Here is a 19,945-nt window from a genome sequence, read left to right as displayed (position 1 = left end):
CCCTGTCCGGGTCCTCACTCAGCTCAACTGCCTTTGAGCTTCATCAGTGTCCCTGGGATTCAGTTCTTCATGTGTAGAACAGACAACACCTGCTTTTTAGAGGACCCATGGGACTCTGTTTCCCTAGTCTCTCTTCGAGGATTCTGAGGTATCTTAGCTTCTCTGTAGTTGGCAGAAGCACTTAGTGTCCCTTCAGGGGCTTTTCCTGACCCATCTGTCCCTCTAAACACTCAATAGACAAGTATTTAGTCTTTACTTCAGCCAACAGTCTCCAACTCGCCTCTCTTCCCTTCCCTTTCAGCAGACAATTACAGGAGTTGGCAGGGGCCATGTTCTTCTCTGAGAACTTAGAGACAAACCCTCAATGCTGCCTGGCTTCTGTCTTCCTGAAGCTTCCTTCCATCAGTAGACTGGGTTTCACTGTCTCTCAGTGATTGCAATCCACCTGGTTCTTCTGGAGCTCAGTGTCGATCTGCTGAGGCCAGGATCCAGCAGGCAAAGGTTCTTCGGGGCAGGGATGTGGAATGGGTTCTAGACCTTCGCAGGTGTTTTTGCAGTAAGAGCATATCACCATGTTCACGGTCCTGTGGCTGTGCAATTGGGGAGGCTTTACTCATTCTCCCTGGATAAGAAACCTGAGGGACTTAGAAGGATGTACAACCATGCCAAAGCCACATGCTTGCATGTGGACTAGGGGTGCAATGACCTCACAGCTGGCCTATCCTATCACTGTCGGGGTACAGGTGGGGATCTGGCATGTTTCAGGTAAGCAGAGGGTCAAGTGCTAGAGGCTCAGCTGCGGCTCTTGCCAGGGTGGGGTAGAAATGGAAAACCACTCTATATGTCCCTCAGGACAGTATAGCCAGGGGCCTTCCACAGGTCAGTGTACCAGAGAGAATAACAAGGCAATGGCGAGGCCACATGCCACCATAAAGAGCTGTTTGTCCTTTATTCTGAGACAGATCTGTGGCTGCCCTATGACTATGGTGCCAAAAGGCTTCCCTCAGTAGCTCAAAGGGCCCTAGAAGAAGGGGCTGTTTTGACACTCTCAGACACTCAGTTAATAACAGAAAAAAATTTTTTTCTTTTATGAAGCAAGAGTAAAAATAGATAATTCTTGGCATTTTATCTTTAAGTTTTGGTCAGTTGAAAAGCGGGCAATTCAGTGATGATTTTTATATATTCACCAATCTCTATCTATCCATTCTATCTATCCATTCTATCTATCTATCTATCTATCTATCTATCTATCTATCTATCTATCATCTATCATCTATTCATCTGTCTGTCTGTCTATCATCTATGTATTGCTATCCATCCATCCATTCATCCAGTCTCTGTATAATTTACCCATCTATCTCTTTTTCTTTTTCTACCATCTATCTGATTTTCTTATGCTGCTTTTAAAGTATTTGTATATCTGTGGCATCCACAGGCCTGGATCTTACTGACCCAGCTATCTCCAGGACATTCCATGAGTCAGAGACACCCAACTCCCTCCAGGGACTGACACCCCAAAGTGCTTGTGTTCCTGGCTCTGCCCTTAGATGTCACATAGGTGGTCTTCCTTTTCTCACCCTCATTTGCTCCTCTGCAGACTGAACTTACTGAGTCTGCCTTAGGAGCCTCATTGTGAGACTGGGATGAGCCAGAGTCTGGTGTGGGTGAGGGAAGGATCTGGAACAACAGGGGTGTTCCACCCATGGCGTGTACTCATTCATGAGTGCATTGATGATGATGAACTCAGTTGGCTAAGCTGCAGGGCCCTCCTATGGCTTGTCCTACACTGGAGTACTGGGGAGTCTGAGGACAGAGCAGTCCAGCCTTAGCTCTGCAGTCTCAAAGGGATGATAATAAACAAATGTCCTCCTTGGGTTGGGGAGTAGGTACTGGAGAGTCAGGCACAGGAAGGTACCTGGCATCTCTATTCCTAGCTGTGCCTACAGACTAGAGACTGCTCAGAGGGTCAGAAGTGTGGGTCCCTGGGGTAGGCCATGATTTAAACACAACCATGAGATTTCTTGCCGTAGTGGACGGACAGCAGCTTCTTTAGAGCAGAGAGTAGTCCTGAGCTGGAGACCACACTGTCTCTAATACTCTGAGAATGGGCTTTAGCATCCAGCAGGTAGGTCTGTCCATGTGTGTATGAAGCATGTAACCTGGGCCCTTTCACATGATCTACCTACCTGATAGCCTGCATGGCAGGTACGCACCACTCTCCAGATGTGCCCTGGGGATTTGGAAGGAAGCAGGGACTTGTTCAGACCCTCAGGTGATCAGTGCTGATGTGACCTGGGACCTTAGAGCCTTCTTTCCCTCTTCCCCTCTTTCCCAATGCCACAGGCTTCTTCTTCCCATGTGCTTGCTGCCCATGCTGCTGAATGTTCTCACGAGGAACGACCTGTCGCCTCAACTGGCAACTGCTGACCTTGGTGTCCATTCTGAAGAGGATGGCAGTGCAGGAGACAGGCTGGGAACTTACTGCCAGCTCTACCCAACCTGTGGCCCTGGGAATGCTTGCTCTCTGCCACCATGAAGTTGACAGTGATGGTGGCTCTTCTTCATCCAGTTGGTGGGAGAGCCACCCCTGTGAACAGTGTGTCACATGAAGATAGGACATGTCACTGTGTGTGAAAGGCCAGCATCTGGGGGGAATGTCACCACTGATATTCCACAGTGTGTGTGTGAGTGTGTGTGTGTGTGTGTGTGTGTGTGTGTGTGTGTGTGTGTGTGTGTTGGTGAGCTTGCCGGTATTTTTCCCAAATGGAAATGTTAGACACAAAGCCCAACACATCAGAAAAAAAAAAAAAAAAAAGGAACTTAACTTAAAATATAAAAGCAATAAAATTTAGCATCTGAAGTTGTGCAGTGACAGATATTCTGAGTTCAAGCTCTTTGAACCAGGGAAGGGGTGGCTGGGAGCATCAGAGGGAGACTCAGATTCAAATGAACAGGGCTCTAGTTCAGCTTAGTTGTTGGGTGTATGGGGTCCTTTTTTTTTTTTTTAAAGGATATAAATTCCAACCATGTTTTGTGTGAAGGGTCTCAGTGCATACTGACATTGTGAGTGTCAGCCCCAGATCACTTTAATCAGAGAGTGGATATGCATGATAAAACGGATAAGGGACTTTAATCAAAAAATCCGCTGGCCTGGAAACGTGACGCACTCCGCCAAACACACTTCATCCCACTTCGCTTGTGCCTCTGCCAAGATTCTATTTCATGAATATGCATTTGACATGATATTACATTAAAATGTGACATTGGTGTACGGGGTGGGGGAATTTAAAATCACGGCCCCCACCACACATATGTGTGTGTGTGTGTGTCTGTGCACATGCATGCACATGCCCACACCCCATGCACACATGCTCCCTCATACCTGTATGTAGCTACCTACTTTGCAAAGTTTCCGTCAATTGGATGTTAAGGTAGCAACGTGATCCCCACACCATGCATCCTTGAGAGCTGAATATTGGATTTCTAAGCCGTTCCGTCCTTGCGAGAAACTAACCACAGCAGGCAGGGGGTTTGTGTCAGCTCTACCCAGGAATGCCCTGTGCCATTTCCAGCGAGGGTCACATCTCTGCACACATAACACTCATCTGGGAGAGGGCACAGGCTGCTGAACCGGTGACTTGTTTCTATTTCAAGGAATTAATTCGGAGCGCAGTGAAGAGGGAGCTGTAAGCCTCCCTCATTTCAGTGACACTGGGATTTTCTTAGAAACAAGGGCAGGGGACCCTGGTGGAATTGCGGGCGGCTCTCCTGAGAAGACTCAAGCTGGTCCTCCAGCTTGCCTCAGTCTCCTGTCCTTTTCTCTTTCCTTCCCTTCCCCTTCCTTCTCCTCTCCCCTCCCCTCCCCTTTTTTCCCCTCTCCTTCTCTCTTCTCTTCTGTCGACTTTCCCCACCTCTGTCTCCACAGAGGCTTCAAATATTTGAGAATTTATAAAAAATATTACCGTGGCACCAAAAAGCTAAGCAACTTCAGGAACACACATGTGTTGCGCCAATTAGAGTAGAACGTACCCTCAGATCTTGTTCCATGTCTCACGGAGCCTCCCCCATGGATGGTATTTGGCAAGCACAGATCCCTCTAGAGCAACCTCTCAACCTTCCTGACGCTGTGACCCTGCAATACAGTTCTCCATGTTGTGGCGACCCCCAACCGTAAAATTGTTTTCCCTGCTACTTCATAACTGTGACTTTGCTACTGCTATGGATCGTAATGTAAATATCTGTGTTTTGCGATGATTTCGGGGGTCGTGACTCACGGGTTAAGAACCACTGGTTATCAGAGGACGAAAGGCTCCATAATGGTGTTTGCTTAGAAATGGGCTGTGTGTTTGACTCCCCACTGAGCTGGGTGTCTCTGGCTGCCCTTGGGCAATGCTGGTGGCAAATGGCTAGGACTGGTACTTGCTGGACATTTCAGCTGTGAGGACACAGTGTGATGTTTCTGGGCTGTCACCAGGGGCGCTCAACCTGTCAAATCTCTTTCATCCAGAGTGGACCTGCCGGTGTGTACTGTGTCACATTATATCCCTCCACAGATGCAATCCACACCCACGCAGGACCTCAGAGCATGGCCTTCCCAGGATGGAAGCAGGGCGGTGGGAGATATGACTGTTTAAGGTCATGGAGACAGACCCATCCTGGATTCAGGGTGTGCTTGTAAAAGACACAGGGAGGGGGCATCCCCAGATGACAATGATAGATGGCAGATCCCGGACGTGTTCTGGACCGCCTGGCCACCAGGCTTTGGAGGAGGGAAGGCCACACTCAAGAGGTTTCTCAATGAGAGTGGCCTCATTGTCTCCTTGATTTCTGTTTTCCAGCCAACAGATATATACACTATCACACAGTCCCAGCCACTAATACAGACCCTGTATAGAGAGAAGGGAGCTCGGGGGTTTCTTTGCAGTCCCTACTCTGATGCTCTTGGGTTTGAGGTAGGGTGGGGCAGGATGCTGGACTGCTCCTCCATCTGCAGACCCTGCACATCACAGTGTTCTCCTTAGTGGGGCTCAGGCAGATGCTTTGCCTCGGCTGTCCTGACTATGCTCACAGGGGAGGATACAGCCTGAGCCAAGTGAAGGCCACTAAGCCAAACAAGCAGTAGACAACAGACAGCAGAGGGTTGCCTCCTCCCAGAGGCCTCCAGCACAGCGGGCCCTGCAGAGTGACATAGCCACTTCTTTTTTATCTGAGTACAGGGTACAGGTTGGGTGGAGTGGGAGGCAGGGAAGTGGTGCCTGGAGGTCAGAGATGCTCATCACGCCCCAGAAAAACTTGTCGCTGATGGGAGGATGGCTGTGGAATGGAAGGACACCAAGGAAGAACAGGTGGGGTCAAGCACCATGCCCGTGTCGGGTCATAGGCCACCTGACTGGTCTGGCTTTGCTCAGAAATTTCTGGGATGGATGCTTGTGAGGCTTCTAGATCATTCTAGATCAGCAACTTTTAAGTGCAAATGCTAGACAGAGTCCTGGTTAGTATTCACTTCAGGTACCAGCTGCTCCATCCTCTGTCGAGAAGGTGTGTGGTCTGTAGAGTTGTGTGTATGGAAGGTCCTGTTAGGACCACCCTGTGGCTGGCCACACGGGCAAGCGGGGTCTGGGGCTTGTCCAGCTGGGATGCCCTCGACAGCTCTTCCATCCCACTGAGCCCCATTTGAGAAATGTGTGGAAGAACTGTGCAATGCAGGGTTTGGGGGAGCAGAAATAAGGGTGGTGACTCATTTGACAAAGCCCAGGAAACTTCATATTTCATCAAAACCATTGTTCAGAGCTGATTTTCTCTCCCCTCCTTCCATCTCTCTCATCATCCTGTCCACCCCTTCCTGTCTCTCATCTTCTTCCATCTTCCCTCCCTCCCTCTCCTCTTCCTTCCCTCTCCTTTTCCTCCCTCTCTCCCTCCCTTCTTTTCTCCCTCCCTCTCTCTCCCTTTCTCTTTCCTCTCCTTCCAGCCCCCTCCCTAGCTTGTCCCCACCACCTCATTATAAGCTATTTTGGCTCAACTCTATTTTTTCATCCAAGTTAGAATCTGGCTGCAAATAAGCCTCATTTGAGGCCAAGCCTGAAAAAAAACCAAAACGCAAAATGTTGACAATTCATAGACATGCATCCATCATAGCACATCCCCCACCACCAACGTTCCCAAGTTGCTTCTCTGTAAAACTACAATTCAGCAATCTTGGATCTTCTATGGTGATTGGATGACACCAGGATGACAGACACACAGACAGACAGACAGACAGACAGACAGACAGACCAGACCAGACCAGACCAGAGGAGTCTGCATCCAGGTTGCAAAGCCTTTGAGTTGCCTTTAGGGACTTGCTGACATGGGGGAAATCTTTCTTTTTTATAGACTGACTTCTATTAATTGGTCCCTAAATTGGTGTCCCTCTATTCCTCTCTTATACCTCTCCCTTCCTCCCTCCTCCCTCCTCCCTCCCTTGCTTCCTCCCTCCTCCTACCCTCCCTCCTTCCTCCCTCCTCCCACCATCCCTCCCTCCCTCCTTCCCTCCCTCCCTCCCTCCTCCCCTCCCTTCCTCCCTTCCTCTCCCTCCCTCTTCCCTCCCTCCTCCCTTCCTCCTTCCCTCTTCTCTTCATCTCTCCCTCTCTCTCCTCTTCATCCCTCTCCCTTTTCTTTGCATTCTGTCCAGCCCCCCTGCCCCCCCCCCCCCCCGTCCCCTGTCCCCACCCCCACCTGTTGTTTTCAATTGACATTTTCGATTCACGGGCATGTGGAGGTCAGCTGACAACTCTTGGGAGTTGGTTCTCTCTTTCTACCATGTGGGTTCTGAAGATTGAACCCAGGTTGCCAGGCTTGGCCACAAACTCCCTTATTCACTGAGCCAATTCCCCCCCCCCCCCCCGCATTACTATTTCCCGTGGGGTCAACATCACCTTGAAAGCAACTGAGAATGCACACTGGTGTACAGGGAGAGTCTCCTACCTGAAATGCCTGGGGCCAGGAGGGTTTGAACTTCACATTTCTTTGGTTTCAGGATTGTTTGTGTAATGAGATGCCTTGGGGTGGAGGCTGTGTCTGAACAGGAACCTCTCTTGTTTTAAGTTTGCCTTCCACGGACAGCTGACGGGAGCTCTATGCAGAATTGTGGGAATTTTACCCTGGCTGACGTACTGCCTGTGTTCACTGGACCACTGGTCTGTGGTAGGGGGCTCAAAAACTTTTGGATTTGTAGTAATTTGGCTTTCAGAATGTGGTATCAGAGATGCCCTGCATGTCATCAGAGTGCCCAGTTGATGTCTAATGTAATCTACCACTTGGCCAGTCGTCTAAATACTTTCATTGACTAACAAAAACTGGGTCCCTGGGAAATTCTTACCTTCTTTCATTTTTATTTTCTTTTTTTCCTTTTTTGAGTAGAGGTCTCAATGTTTATCTCTGGCTGTCCTGGAACTCACTCTGTAGACCAGGTTGGCCTTGAACTCACAGAGATCTTCCTGCCTCTCCCTCCTGAGTGCTGGGATTAAAGGGGTTGTGCCACCATGCTTGGCTAGTTCTTATAATCTTAAATAAATCATTTTCTCGGAAAAGTGGCGCACACTGTAATTTTATCTCAAACATCGCAGGTGGTGACCGGGTGCTGTGTCCACATGTGGTCACTGGAGGGTTTCTGTGGTGCAGAGTCACGGCTGGTTCAGAGTGCATGAACTCCATAGACTGTCCTGGGTGCCATTGGGAAAAGGGGTGCATCTTCTCAATGACCGTCACCATGATTCTACAGATCCTACCTCACACCCTCTGCCCAGCATGTGGGCAGGCAGGAGTGCTCACCTGCATCTCTGACAGGCTTGAGGACAATGCATCCTTCTTGTGTCAACATCACAATGATGCTTCACACTGCCTTACGCCACACCCTGCTTCATCATTCCTGAATCCAGAAGATAGAAGAGCAAGAGTGACCGAGCTACAGTGTTCATGGGGAGCTTTCCTATCTACTGTCCGTGGTGCTCCTCATCCATGGTGCTTCTGGGTGGCAAGCTCCCCAAGATCCCGTTACTAACCAGGCTGCTTGGCCAGCTTTGAGATGTAGAGGTCCCTCAGATACATGAGGGGTGGCGTGAATGGTCTGGCCATGCAAAAATGGGACGGAGTTTGAAAGCCACGTTTGTGGGGACAAATGGTACAGAAGAACTCGGTAGCTGGACTTTTCTTCTCTCTGTTTCCAGCTGGAAGTTACCTTTTCTTGCTTTGGCTTTTACATGTTCTGAGATCCAGCAAATAAAGGTGCCATTTAGATTCCTTCTCTCCTTCCTTCCTTCCTTCCTTCCTTCCTTCCTTCCTTCCTTTTCTTCCTTCCTTCTCTTCTTCCTTCCTTCAATCCTTCCCTACTTCTTTCCTTCTCTCTCCTTCCTTTTCTCTTTCCTTCCTTCTTTCCTTTCTTTTTTCCTTCTTCCCTTCTTTCTCTCCTTTCTTTTTTCCTTCTTCCTTCTCTCTCTTTCTTTCTCTTCCTTCCTTTTTCTTTCCTTCCTTCTTTTCTCTCTCTTTCTTTTTTCTTCTTCCCTTTCTTCCTTCTTCCCTCCCTCCCTCCCTCCCTCCCTCCCTCCCTCCCTCCCTCCCTCCCTCCCTCCCTCTGTTCTTCCCCTCCTGCTTTCCTTCCTTTGTTCCTGACAAGGTCTTACTATATACCTCAGACTGGCCTGGATCCTTCTGCCTCCACCTCTGAATGTTGGAATTACAAGTATATGCCACAACTTCCTGCCAATATTTTATATATATAATATATATATATTATATATATAATTATATATTATATTATATAATTATATATTATATATTATAATTATATATTATATATAAAATATTTATATAACAATATAAACACATATTTATATGAATATATTTATACTACTATATACATATTTATATAAATACATAAGAATATATATTATGAATTCTGTTTTACTGAGAGGGTGCTTTAGTGTTTGTGTGCATCTTAGTTCAACCGATCGGTAAGGGATGCACAAACCGGTGCTCCTTTGCAGCCCAGAGCTCCTTGTTTTGTAGGTTTGAGACACAGAAGAAGGTCTGTGAGGCACAGATGTCAGCTCAGAGGGAGGAGAGCTTAGTCATGACTTTGGCTGGAAGAATGAAGATTTAGAAGCGTAGGTTAAAATGACAGGAAGTTAATTTCCAGCGGTTTGTGCAGCACTGCTCTCGGCACGCAGGGCTGCTAAGTAGATCTCTGAGACTCACACATCCTGCAGAGCCTTGGGCCCATTGATCTGCAGCTCTCTATTTCCCTTCCCAGAGCAGCCACTGTTCTGTATTTTGCATTTAGGATTTTGGCTACATTAGATGCTCATTGAAGTGGAAGCATCAAATGTTTGCACTTTAGTGATGGGCTTAGTCACTTAGCACCGCGGATCCCAGGTTCACCTATGCTGTGGTAACCGGCAGGGGCTTCCTTCTTTTTACAAGCTGAATAATACTCCTCTGTGTGTGTGTATGGCATTGTCTTTCTCCTTTCTTCTGGGCATCGGCATCGCTCCCATGGAAGCCATCTTGAATAGCAGTGCAGTGCCCGTGGCAGGCAGGTGCCTCTTGACCTCGCTTTTTTGGATTTATCTCAGAAACGAGATGGCTAGATCACACCGTAGTTCCACTTTTGATCTTTGGAGAAAATTCTTTCGTGTTTTCCGTAGCATCTAAACTATTTTTTTTTTTTTTTTTTGCTACCGTTTTGAGTTTGGGTCACGTGTAGTTCGGGCCAGGTATACACCGAAACGTTGGAAACGGTGAGCCCAGATGATTTTTTTCCTCCTTATAAGTTACTGGCATCAGGCATTTTGTCATAGACAGACAGCTAATCAGCAGGTAACGGGCTTCCCTGAGCATCAGGATACACTTCTTTAAGGGAGCATCCTGGGTACAATTAGAGATGATAGGTGCTAACTGTAGCCTGGCACTTTGCCTCCATGTTGCTGCTGTGTGAGCAGCTCCTGAGCAGTGGGAGCACTCTCCACAGAGATATTCCTCTTAGGTGGAAGGCTATTATAGTGGCATCATTAATAATAAAGATTATGAACATGGATGAAATGTGACGTAATGGGTGTGGCTGAGCTATTAGAGCATCCATGAGGGATCGGGTACCTGGCTTATGCGTGGGGATTCTACAGCTTAGGCAGCCACAAGGAACGGGTTACACTTGGCTTCCTGATCAGAGGTATGAAGATCACTTTTTGTAGAAATCAGAGCAGATACACTATTGTTGGGCCTTGGATGAGGTAACTCCATTTAACCTGCGCCCATCAATCACGTAGGGCACAGGTAGAGGGCGTGATTAACAAGTCTCCACCTCCAGATATTTAAATATTAATGAGTTATCTAAAGGCCAGGGGTGTAGCTAATTAAGTTATTCCCTCCCCTCTTCCCCCTCCCTATAAAAGGCCAGGTGAGCCTGGCTTTTGGGGGAGCGCTCATTATCTACACCCACTCACCATGCCATGAACAATAAAAACTTTGGAAAACTCCACGTGTCGCCTGGGCCTGCCGCCTCCAGATTGCCAGCTTCTGGAACCCCGAACCGCAGCCGCCGCCGCCTGGGAGCAGTGGCTGTGTGAATGTGGGACCCTCGCCGGCGGTGTGGGAAGCCCGCCTGGGACCCCGCCACCGGACTCTCCCCTTCCACCGCAAGATTTCTTCCCCACACACTACCATGATTGTTTTTGAGAGTGGAAAGTCACCTTGGCGGGGGAGGGGGGGCAATCTGCATAGAAGTCCACTCATTCAACTGCCTGGGGTTCCTTGGTGTAGTCTCATGAGAAGAAGCTGGGGCCTTGCTTTGAAGATGACTCCTTCCCAAGTCACCCCTAGTGTATGCCCAGATAAACCCTGTTCTAGTTTCATTTCAGCTGGTATAGAACACCAGACAGAAGGCAGTTGAGGAGAGGAAGGGTTATTTTAGTTCCCAATTTCAGTCTGTCACTGTGGGGAAGTCAAGGCAGAGCGATTTGAAACAGCCAGTCACATCACTTCTACAGTCGAGCACTAAGAGAAGTTTGTGGGTGCACGCTTGGTACTCAGCAAGCTTTCTATGCTCTGCTACAGCCCACCACGTAAGCCAGGGCAATAGTTTCAGGCTGGGTCTTCCCATGTCAATGAAAGCAATCGACACTTGCTATCGTTGGTCTAAGCTGGTTCAGCTTAGACCCACACTTTTTGGCTACTTTATTGGGTTCTTATATCTACCACCCTTCTCCACTCTAATTCCTCCCCCCCCCCCCATACTAGGTAGGTGAGAAAGAAAGTTAGAGGGGAAAGGGGGCATAGGTCTCTTGAGACTACTTCCTGCTGATTAGGGGCGTGGAGTTCCTTGGGGGCAAGTCCAATCTCTGTTGTCAGGATATCTTCAAGCAACAACCAGCAATCCAGAAAAACAGCAAAATCAGCAGCATGAGCCAGCAGCAGCGGCAGCGGCGGCAGTGGCAGCAGAGGCAGCAGCAGGGGCAGCAGCAGCAGGGGCAGCAGCAGCAGGGGCAGCAGCAGCAGGGGCAGCAGCAGCAGGGACAGCAGCAGCAGGGACAGCAGCAGCAGGGGCAGCAGCTGCTGCCACCCCGTCTTTGGGCTCTGGTATTTTTATACCCTCTCAAGAGTCCCCAGAATTCTAAACATAAACTATCTCTAGCTGGCAGAATCACGTTCCTGACAGAGCATGAGACAAACCATAGTCAGCTGCTATAGACCATCTGAAGTAGCCCCATATCCTATACCTGGGATTAAAACAAAAACACATTCACATAAGATCTCTGTGTTTTTAAAGAAACCAAAATTCTCAATACAACCTCTCACTGAGACTCGCTTCCCAGGTGATTCTAGGTTGTATCAAGTTGACAATTAAACGGTCCCAAACTGCTTGAGACACTCTGGCCCACTGGAAGTCAGAATCTGGAGAGGGCTCAACTATCATGCTCTCTTGGGGGAAGCTGTGGCTCAAGAGAGTTTGTAAGTGACTTATCCAAGTTCACGTGAAGACTCATGTAAGTTTACAGAGGTGTTTTATTGATACCTCTGTCCCGGGGCCCCGGGAGACCCTGTTCTCACCCTCATCACCAATGGAAAAGCACAGACATAGACTATTCTGGCTGACTGATACATTATTTTCTAAAAAATGCAGGTTAGTTAGGGTTGTCAGTGACAGCTGTGGTAACAGCCCCAACATTTGAGTGGCTTAATCTAACACATCGGTGACATTTAGACATGTCATAGTCTGTCATGAAGTGACTTGGTGACTGAGAGTTTTTCTTCCTGTGGTGTTGCCAGCTTCTAGGGCCACATGGAGTCTTCTGCATTCAACTATACCATGAGAAGTGGCAGACCATGCAAGACACTCACCGACATGCCTGCTACTGTACTCTCTTGTGTTATATTCTCACAGTGGAAGCTTATGAATAAGCTTATATGGCCACCTATGAATCCCAAAAGAAGGCTGGTAAAGCTCTTTCCCTAGTGCTGTGGTTTGAATAGGAATTGTCTCTCCTAAGCTCTAATGTTTGAACACTTGGTCTCCAGTCTGTGGTGCCATTTTGGAAGGTTGTGGAAGGTTTAGGAGGTAGAGCCCCACAGGAGGTAGTGCATCACTAGGGTCTGGCTTTGAGCCTTTGAGGTCTTATAACCGGTCCCCACGATTTTGCTGCCATGCCTTCCTCGCTTCAATGGACTGTGACCTCAAACTCCGAGCTCTTCCTTAAGTGATTTGTGTCAGGTACTTTGCGACAACAATCAGGGAAGTAAGTAAGTCACTGGGGTCCAAGGGACAAAAAATGGATCAGAAGACTCTTTCTCCTACTCATCGGTGGCCATTTTCAGTCCTCTGGTTTAGGAAGCCTGGTCTCTGGAAGTAAGTTTGGAGGTTGTGCCATCTGGGTACATAGGAAAGGTGTGTCAAGCCTATAGAGGTGAGCCTGTTTCTCTATCTCTGTCAGGGTTCCTACCCTTCCAAAGAAGAAGCACTATAGGGGCAGGGGCAAGTCCGGGGACTCTTGGATCCAAGCTCTTGGATAACTGCCCCTCTGTCTCGATTCAGCCTGCTTGATCCGGTTTGAATCTGAACTTGCTGTCGCTCAGAGCTGAGCCCATCTTGACCAGTAACAGGCATGCATGAACATTTCATAGAGCAATGTCCACAACTGAGCAGAGGCTGTCACCGTGACAGTGATAACCCAGACGATTACAGAGAACTGGTGCCGGATTTGTAGCCTGGGACCAGATCTCGAAGCACAAAGCCCAGGCTTTTTGGATTTAGAAAGACTTGGATTGTCATTAGACCATGAACTCTTATCAGCTCTGTGATCCTAGGCTAGTTACACACCCTCTCTGAATGTGCTCTGTTCTCGTGGAGTCCCACTACCTACCTAGCTAAATGTTGAAGAGTGAGAAGCATGTAAGGCTCTTGGTCCAGAGATACCACTTAATGGCGGCTAAGTTCGTAGCTTATTGACTTTTTAGGTAAAAAAAAAAGTTCCAGTTATATCAATGTGTCAAGTCCTTGAGCCAATTAACCAGTGGCTTCCCTCCCTGTACCTCTATAGACAGCCTTGCAGAGGGGGTTTTTATCTGACACCCCACTTTAGCACAGCAGCCGGGTTGGACACTCCATTATTCATAGTCTGCAGTAATGGGCTCATTAAACATGGCCTCGTGACTCCGCAGAACCTGGAACTAAACCAAAGGCCACTTCTCCAACGGTTGTTTGCTTCCCCGAGATGCTCATGTGTTTTGGAGACGATGCCAAGAGATCCAGCAAGTCACTCACATTCTCTCCAGAAGGAGACAGCCTATAAATTATTAGTAAGTAAATAAATAAATAACTATTTGGTTCTGTCAGTTTGGGAGGGAAGAAGTCAGGCGACTGGCGTTGGCTGTCGTGTTGCGCGCTCGCTGTGGGTTTATTTTTTTTGGGGGGGGGGGCAGAGGTGGAGGGGAGGCAACTTCAGCCCTGGGCGGCTCTCTGACAAAGAAGTTTGGGGAACAAACTTCGAATGCAAGGAGGGGAGAGTTGGCCCAGGCAGCTGCTCCGCTTCCCTGTAATTAAGCACGGCAAGGTGCCCGTCGTACCTGTCACTTTGCATGCTCAGAGAGGTGCCAGATGAACACGGGGACCTCTCTGCCTTATAAAAAATTAAGCGCAACATCATCTTGATGCGGTTTTGATCTCTACAGATATTATCGTTTCTGGCAATATGAATTCTAATATTAAGAATGAAAGGGCCTCACGTTCAAAGAGCTCTTCACTTTTTTTCTATTTATTTCCTTTTTTTTCTTTTTTTTAAAAAACGAATTTTCCATGAAAGCAGCGTTTTTCATATTCTTAAGGATTATAAAAAAATACAACTTTTATAATGACCTCATTTCCTTCCCTCCTTCAGTGTTGAGGTATAATTGCCCAAGTAAGATCCATGCTCAGTAGTGATTGACAGCTCTAGGTGTACAGACAAATGTGTACTGTGGTGTGACACCACCACACAGAGATGTGGAGAGAGTTCACGGAGGGACAGCATCTTCCCATGCCCTATGAGGTCAAATCTGTCTCTTCCACCCAACCCTCCCTGGCCAGACCCTGCCAGCCTCTGATGAGCCTCTTGTCCCCATAGCCCTGCCTCTATAAAAACATTGGCTAGCTGGCTTCCTAGAGAGCCTTGCCTTTTGAGTCTGAAGCACTGCCCTTGGCATCCATAACTTTGACATCCATGTCTGTTCTCATGAATATTAGGATTCTTTCGTTTTCATTGATGAAAAAGACCCCGATATGTAGATGTAACACAATTTGTTGCTTCTGCTTCTCAGGTGAGATACTTGGGCCATTGCCAGTGTTTGGTGGTTCTCGGCGGCTATAAACATTCCCTTATGGAGCGTACAGGGAGCTAGGTTTACATTCCGTTTGGGTAAGTGCTTCATGATTGCATGGTGGGCTGTAAGGCAAAAGCCTGCTTCACTGTGTAGGAGTCTTAAGATGCCACGTGCTTCACTCCAGAATACCATTTAGTGATTTATTCTTATGTGTATGGGTGTGTGCCTGCATGTATATCTGTGTACCATGTGTCTGTAGTACCTTCGGGGACCAGAAGAGGGTGTTGGATCCCCCGGAGCTACAGGTGGTCATGAGCTGCCATTGTGGGTCCTCTGCCAGGGAAGCCAATGCTCTACACCCCAGCCATCTCTCCAGCACCCAGGGCGCCATTTTAAATTCCCACCAGCAATATAGGGAAGTCCCAGTTGGTCCAAGCCTTTGCCTGCACTTGGTTATTATCCTTTTCCTGAGTAACTTTAGCCATCCAGACAGGTGTTTGGTGACATCTCCTTGCTGTGTTGAGTTACATTTCCCTAGTGATGAACACTGTCTGCCCTCTCTCACAGAGCTTGCTTGGTGTCTTTTTTGAGTCTGGAGGGAGGTATCGATTTAAGCCTTCTGCTAGTTACTGAAACAAGCTCTTCTCATTAGATTAGGTTTAGGCTTACAGTCCATCTGATATGTACCACTTGCCGTATCTATATAGACTTCTTTCTAAATTTCCCTTGCCTCTACCTAGGCACAGCCTCCTCCATTAATTCCAGAAGGGTCGACTGGTATACGATCTGTGAATTTTACTTGCACATTCTCACCCGGAGCCCATGGTTTTTGCATCAGGACTCACTTTCTCTGAGGCACATTTGTAGAGTTTTAGGCCAATGCACCATGATTTGTGTGTCTGCAGACGTAGTCTTTTCCTATCGGCTCCCTTCATTCAACAATGTGAATTTAAAATGCTGCCATGACTTTTTTTTTTTTTTTTTTTTTTTTGCTTTTGCTTTTGCTGACTCATTTCTTTTTAACACTGAATAATAACCCATTGTTCGAGAGTGCCACCTTTTATTTACCCATTCGTTCCCTGAGGGTGTCTTAGTGGCTTCCAACTTGTGGCTGTTATGAATGAAGCTGCTGTAAACATGGGATCTTGGGTGGATATAAATTTTCAGTTCCTTCGAGGGAATTCCAGAGAGTGTGGGCACATGTGGTTCCGAGTATTGCCGGTGGTCTAAGAACAGTCCCAACTGTCTCCCCCAGTGACTCCTCTGTTCTGGCTCTCAGTGACAGTGAGCAGGTCGCTGTGATCTCCACTGTCTCTAGTGTTTGGTGTTGGGGATGCTCTGAGTTTGGGCTCCGTTGTGGTTGAAGTAGGCAAGGTTGCTGTTTGAACTCATGTCCCCTGCTCACACAGCACATGGGGTCGCTTTGCAGCCTCTCATTGGCCGGTTGTATATTCTTGGTGAGATGTATGTTCTGAAAGCCTGACTTCCTTCTCCTTCTCCTCCTCCTCCTCTCTCTCCTCCTCCCCATCCCACTCTTCCTCCTCCTCCTCCTCTTCCTCTTCTTCCTCCTCCTCCTTCTCCTTCTCCTCCTCCTTCTTCTTCATCTTGTTCTTCTTCTTCCCCTTCCCCTTCCCTTCCTCCTCTTGTTATTCTTCTTCTTGTTGTTCTCCTCCTCTTTCTTCTTCTTCTTCTTCTTCTTCTTCTTCTTCTTCTTCTTCTTCTTCTTCTTCTTCTTCTTCTTCCTCTTCCTCCTTCTTCCTGTTCGCCTCCTTTTTCTTTTTGTGTGTTTTTTTTTTGTTTTTTTGTTTTTTTTCTTTCTTTCTTTCTTTTTTTTTTTTTTTTTCAAGACAGGGTTTTTCTGTGTAGTCCTGGCTGTCCTGGAACTCACTCTGTAGACCAGGCTGGTCTCAAACTCAGAAATCTGCCTGTCTCTGCCTCCCAAGTGCTGGGATTAAAGGCGTGCGCCACTACCGCCCAGCCTCCTCTTTCTTTTTCCTCTTCCTCCTCCTCATCTTCTTCTTCTTCTTGTTGTTGTTCTCGTTCTTCTTCTAAAATGTTTTAATGCGTATGAGATATGCCTTATTTACTTCCTATTAAGCTAAAAACCAGGCGTCCCACCCTTCCTCCCAGGGCCACCCATGACATCACACATGAGCGAATTGCTATGCCACTAGGGATAATCACATAGCTCAAAACACTCAGAAGTCCTGAGGTCTTTTGTCAGTGACCCAACTAATCCTCTTCCCATCTCTGAGTCAGGTCTGCCTCTTCTGGGCCGTCTATGGGGGTAATCTTTGATGGTGTGGAGGGCCAGTCCCTCAGTCTTGGTAAAGATTCCTGTTGAAATGCTCATTTTATGGATGCCCTCATGTGCTCTGACCAGCTTCCTGCCTCTTTGCTGGGTCTTGCATCTGGACCAAGACGCTGACCCAATCCATCCTGGCTTCCTTGCTCTGAGCTATAAATGGCTGTGCATGTTCCAGTTCCAGCCTTGGGACTGTCTGTGGCCTGCTCACCCTCGCCTTTCTGCTTAGGCGTTGCTTCTTCTGAGAAACCTCCCCTGATGGTGGCACCTTTCGGTCATCTCTGTTTTCTGTGTGTAACCTCTGTCCCCTTGGCTGCTTCAGGGTTGTTTGTGATCATTATTCCACTAGACCAGACTCTCCTGGATCCAGAAGCTATCTCACACAGGACACAGGAACTGTCCACAAAGAGCACACAGTGATTGCCCCTAGAGGCATTCCAGGTGTGGCTGCTGTGTCACATGTATGACAGCAGGTGGCAGAGAGGGGAGAGGCTATGTCTACGCTCAGTTGTCTGACCTATGAATGTCTGAATGACTAGTAACCTAACATTCCCTGAAAAAAAAAAGTGAACCTGAGATGACCACCAATTGGGCACCAGGGGGCCCGGCCAGGGAGCTAGTCTGACATGACCACCAGTCTGGTGCTAGGCAAGCCTGGACGACTCCCAGGATGAGGAGCAAGCCAGAGACTAGAAAAACCCTACCTTGGACCTTGGTCCCTGGGCAGGAGTGAGCCCAAGTCAGACAACCCTTGCAAGGGGCCAGTCGGGCAGACTAGGTGAAGAGTGAGCTTCAGACAACTACCAGACTAGTCCTTGGTACTCAGAGAGAGAGCTAGCCTGAGATGGCCATCAGTCTGATACCATGCAGGCCTGGGGTTTAGACCATGTCTGAGATGACCCCTGCCCAGAGGTATAGCACTCCTGAGACCACTCCTGAGATGACCCTAGACACTCAGAGACCCTGGACACCTCTAAGAGGAACAACTGATTGGTGGAGAATTGAGAGAGAGAGAGAGGGGGAGAGAGAGAGAGAGAGAGAGAGAGAGAGAGAGAGAGAGAGAGAGAATGAGGAGAGACAGAACTGGAGACTCAAGGGTACTGAAGATTAACCTGATGTATGTAGTTGGTGACGGCACCTGGGATCATGGTGGGGTCCTGGCCTGTGCTGCCACTGGGTGCCACCTCTGGATCCATTGACCTGTACCAACAGGGGTCTGTCACCATCAAAGGCCAGACAGATGTCCCTAGTTTGAGCTGATATTTGGGGACATGTTGATGTCTGAGGATTGTCCAGAGCTGGCCCCACTCCAACCTGGGCATCATGGGAGAGCTGGCTCTGGAGTCAGAAGAGCAGGAGAGCTGACCTCACCCCTAGCCACTGCAATACTTGGGAGAATGGGCTTTGCACATTGCCTGAGAAAGTTGGCCTGACCACTTGTCTCATGTGAGGTGGCATGGGTGAGGGAGAGACACCCTCCCCTCCCCTCCCCGCTTGTCCTTTACCACCTATGGTAGATGGGAGAACTGCCCTTGGGGTCATGAGAGCAGGAGAGTTATCCCTGTCCTTCACCACTCTGCAGCGTTCTGGAGAGGGGCCCTGTACCTCGCCTGGGCAGCACAGTAGAGCTGACCTGGGTGGCAGGGGTTTACAGTTGAGCCGTCCTGAGGGTGTGAGACAGCAGGAGAGTCAGTGGACTGACCAATTCAGATGTCTCTCTGGCCCAGGTCCAGGGCTTTGAATTGGCCCGCCCCAATATCTACCCCATTGATGAACTGTTGGAGTGCACGAAGGGGCCTGTCCTACAGATCCAAAACTACAGAATCTCCTTGACACAGGGCAACAGGCTGTCCGAGAGGAGAGGCATCCGGCGAGGTATGGATAGAGTAGCAGAAGTCAGAGGCCTCGCACCAGACCAAAGAGTCGCTACAATGAACATTTGCAAGCAAAGGGTGGACAAAAGGGTATAGTGGAACACACTGACACACTACAGCTTCATTAATGAGGTGGTTTTTTTTCCTCTCTGTTGGAGGGGAGGTTGCAAGGGTGGAGGATGGGTATGAAGGGGAAAGGAGGAGAGACCAGTAGGGCTGGGTGCATGATGGGAAATTTGCAAAGAACCAATAAGAGTTAAAAAAAAAAACCAAAACCAAATCAAGCCATGCAGTGAATGAGGGAGTGACAAAGCTCCACAGGTGCCTGGGATCTGCCTCCCCCTTTCCCCCTCACCCCCCTCCCCGCAGGGGACCTCACACTGGTGTAAGCATTCTCTGAGATGGTTCAGGATCTGAATCCCAACCTCTCTCCTTTGCTTGCTCGATGATCCTTGGCTCCAGGGATGACCACCGCGCCCCCCCCCCCAGCCACCCAGACCATAGCTGTCTCATGAGGCTCCTTTCTGTGCTGAGGTGAAGTTTAGTGTTGAGTGGGTCTGAGCGCTTTAACTTCCTCGGGCCTGAGAGCACGTGCCAAAGTGTCACGTGCGTTAAAAGAATCCTGTGGGCTGATGTACAACTGTACAAACACTGTCAAAGGGGCATGTGTTAAAAGGTTAGAGAAAATACCCTTTCACTTCACTATAGGATGCTGGGAAAGCGAAGGCAGGCGGCTGTCTGGGGGTGGGGTGGGGTGGGCGGAAACACATCCATTTCCTTCTTTCTTTCCCTTTCTTGCTTCCCCCCTCTATTTCTTTCTCTCCTTCTTTCTTTTCTTTTCTTTTTCTTTCTTTTATTTCACCTTTCCCCAAGGAGCTTCTGTGCTACCCACACTAATTGTAGGTTTTTCTGAAAATGCAGCATGAATCATTTATAAATAAAG

General features: G+C 48.4%; 1 non-coding gene across 1 annotated transcript; it reads left to right on the top strand.

Annotated features, from left to right (window-relative positions):
• Positions 1-17,547: 17,547 nt before the first annotated feature.
• Positions 17,548-17,679, top strand: LOC143437232 (small nucleolar RNA SNORA17). Its single transcript, XR_013106843.1, has one exon. It is a non-coding gene; the product is annotated as a small nucleolar RNA SNORA17 (small nucleolar RNA).
• The last annotated feature ends 2,266 nt before the right edge of the window (positions 17,680-19,945 follow it).

The sequence above is a fragment of the Arvicanthis niloticus genome, chromosome 23, assembly GCF_011762505.2.
Source record: "Arvicanthis niloticus isolate mArvNil1 chromosome 23, mArvNil1.pat.X, whole genome shotgun sequence".
Lineage (NCBI taxonomy): Eukaryota > Metazoa > Chordata > Mammalia > Rodentia > Muridae > Arvicanthis > Arvicanthis niloticus.
The sequence above is the reverse complement of the archived record's forward strand: the minus strand, read 5'-3'. Positions and strand labels throughout refer to the sequence as shown.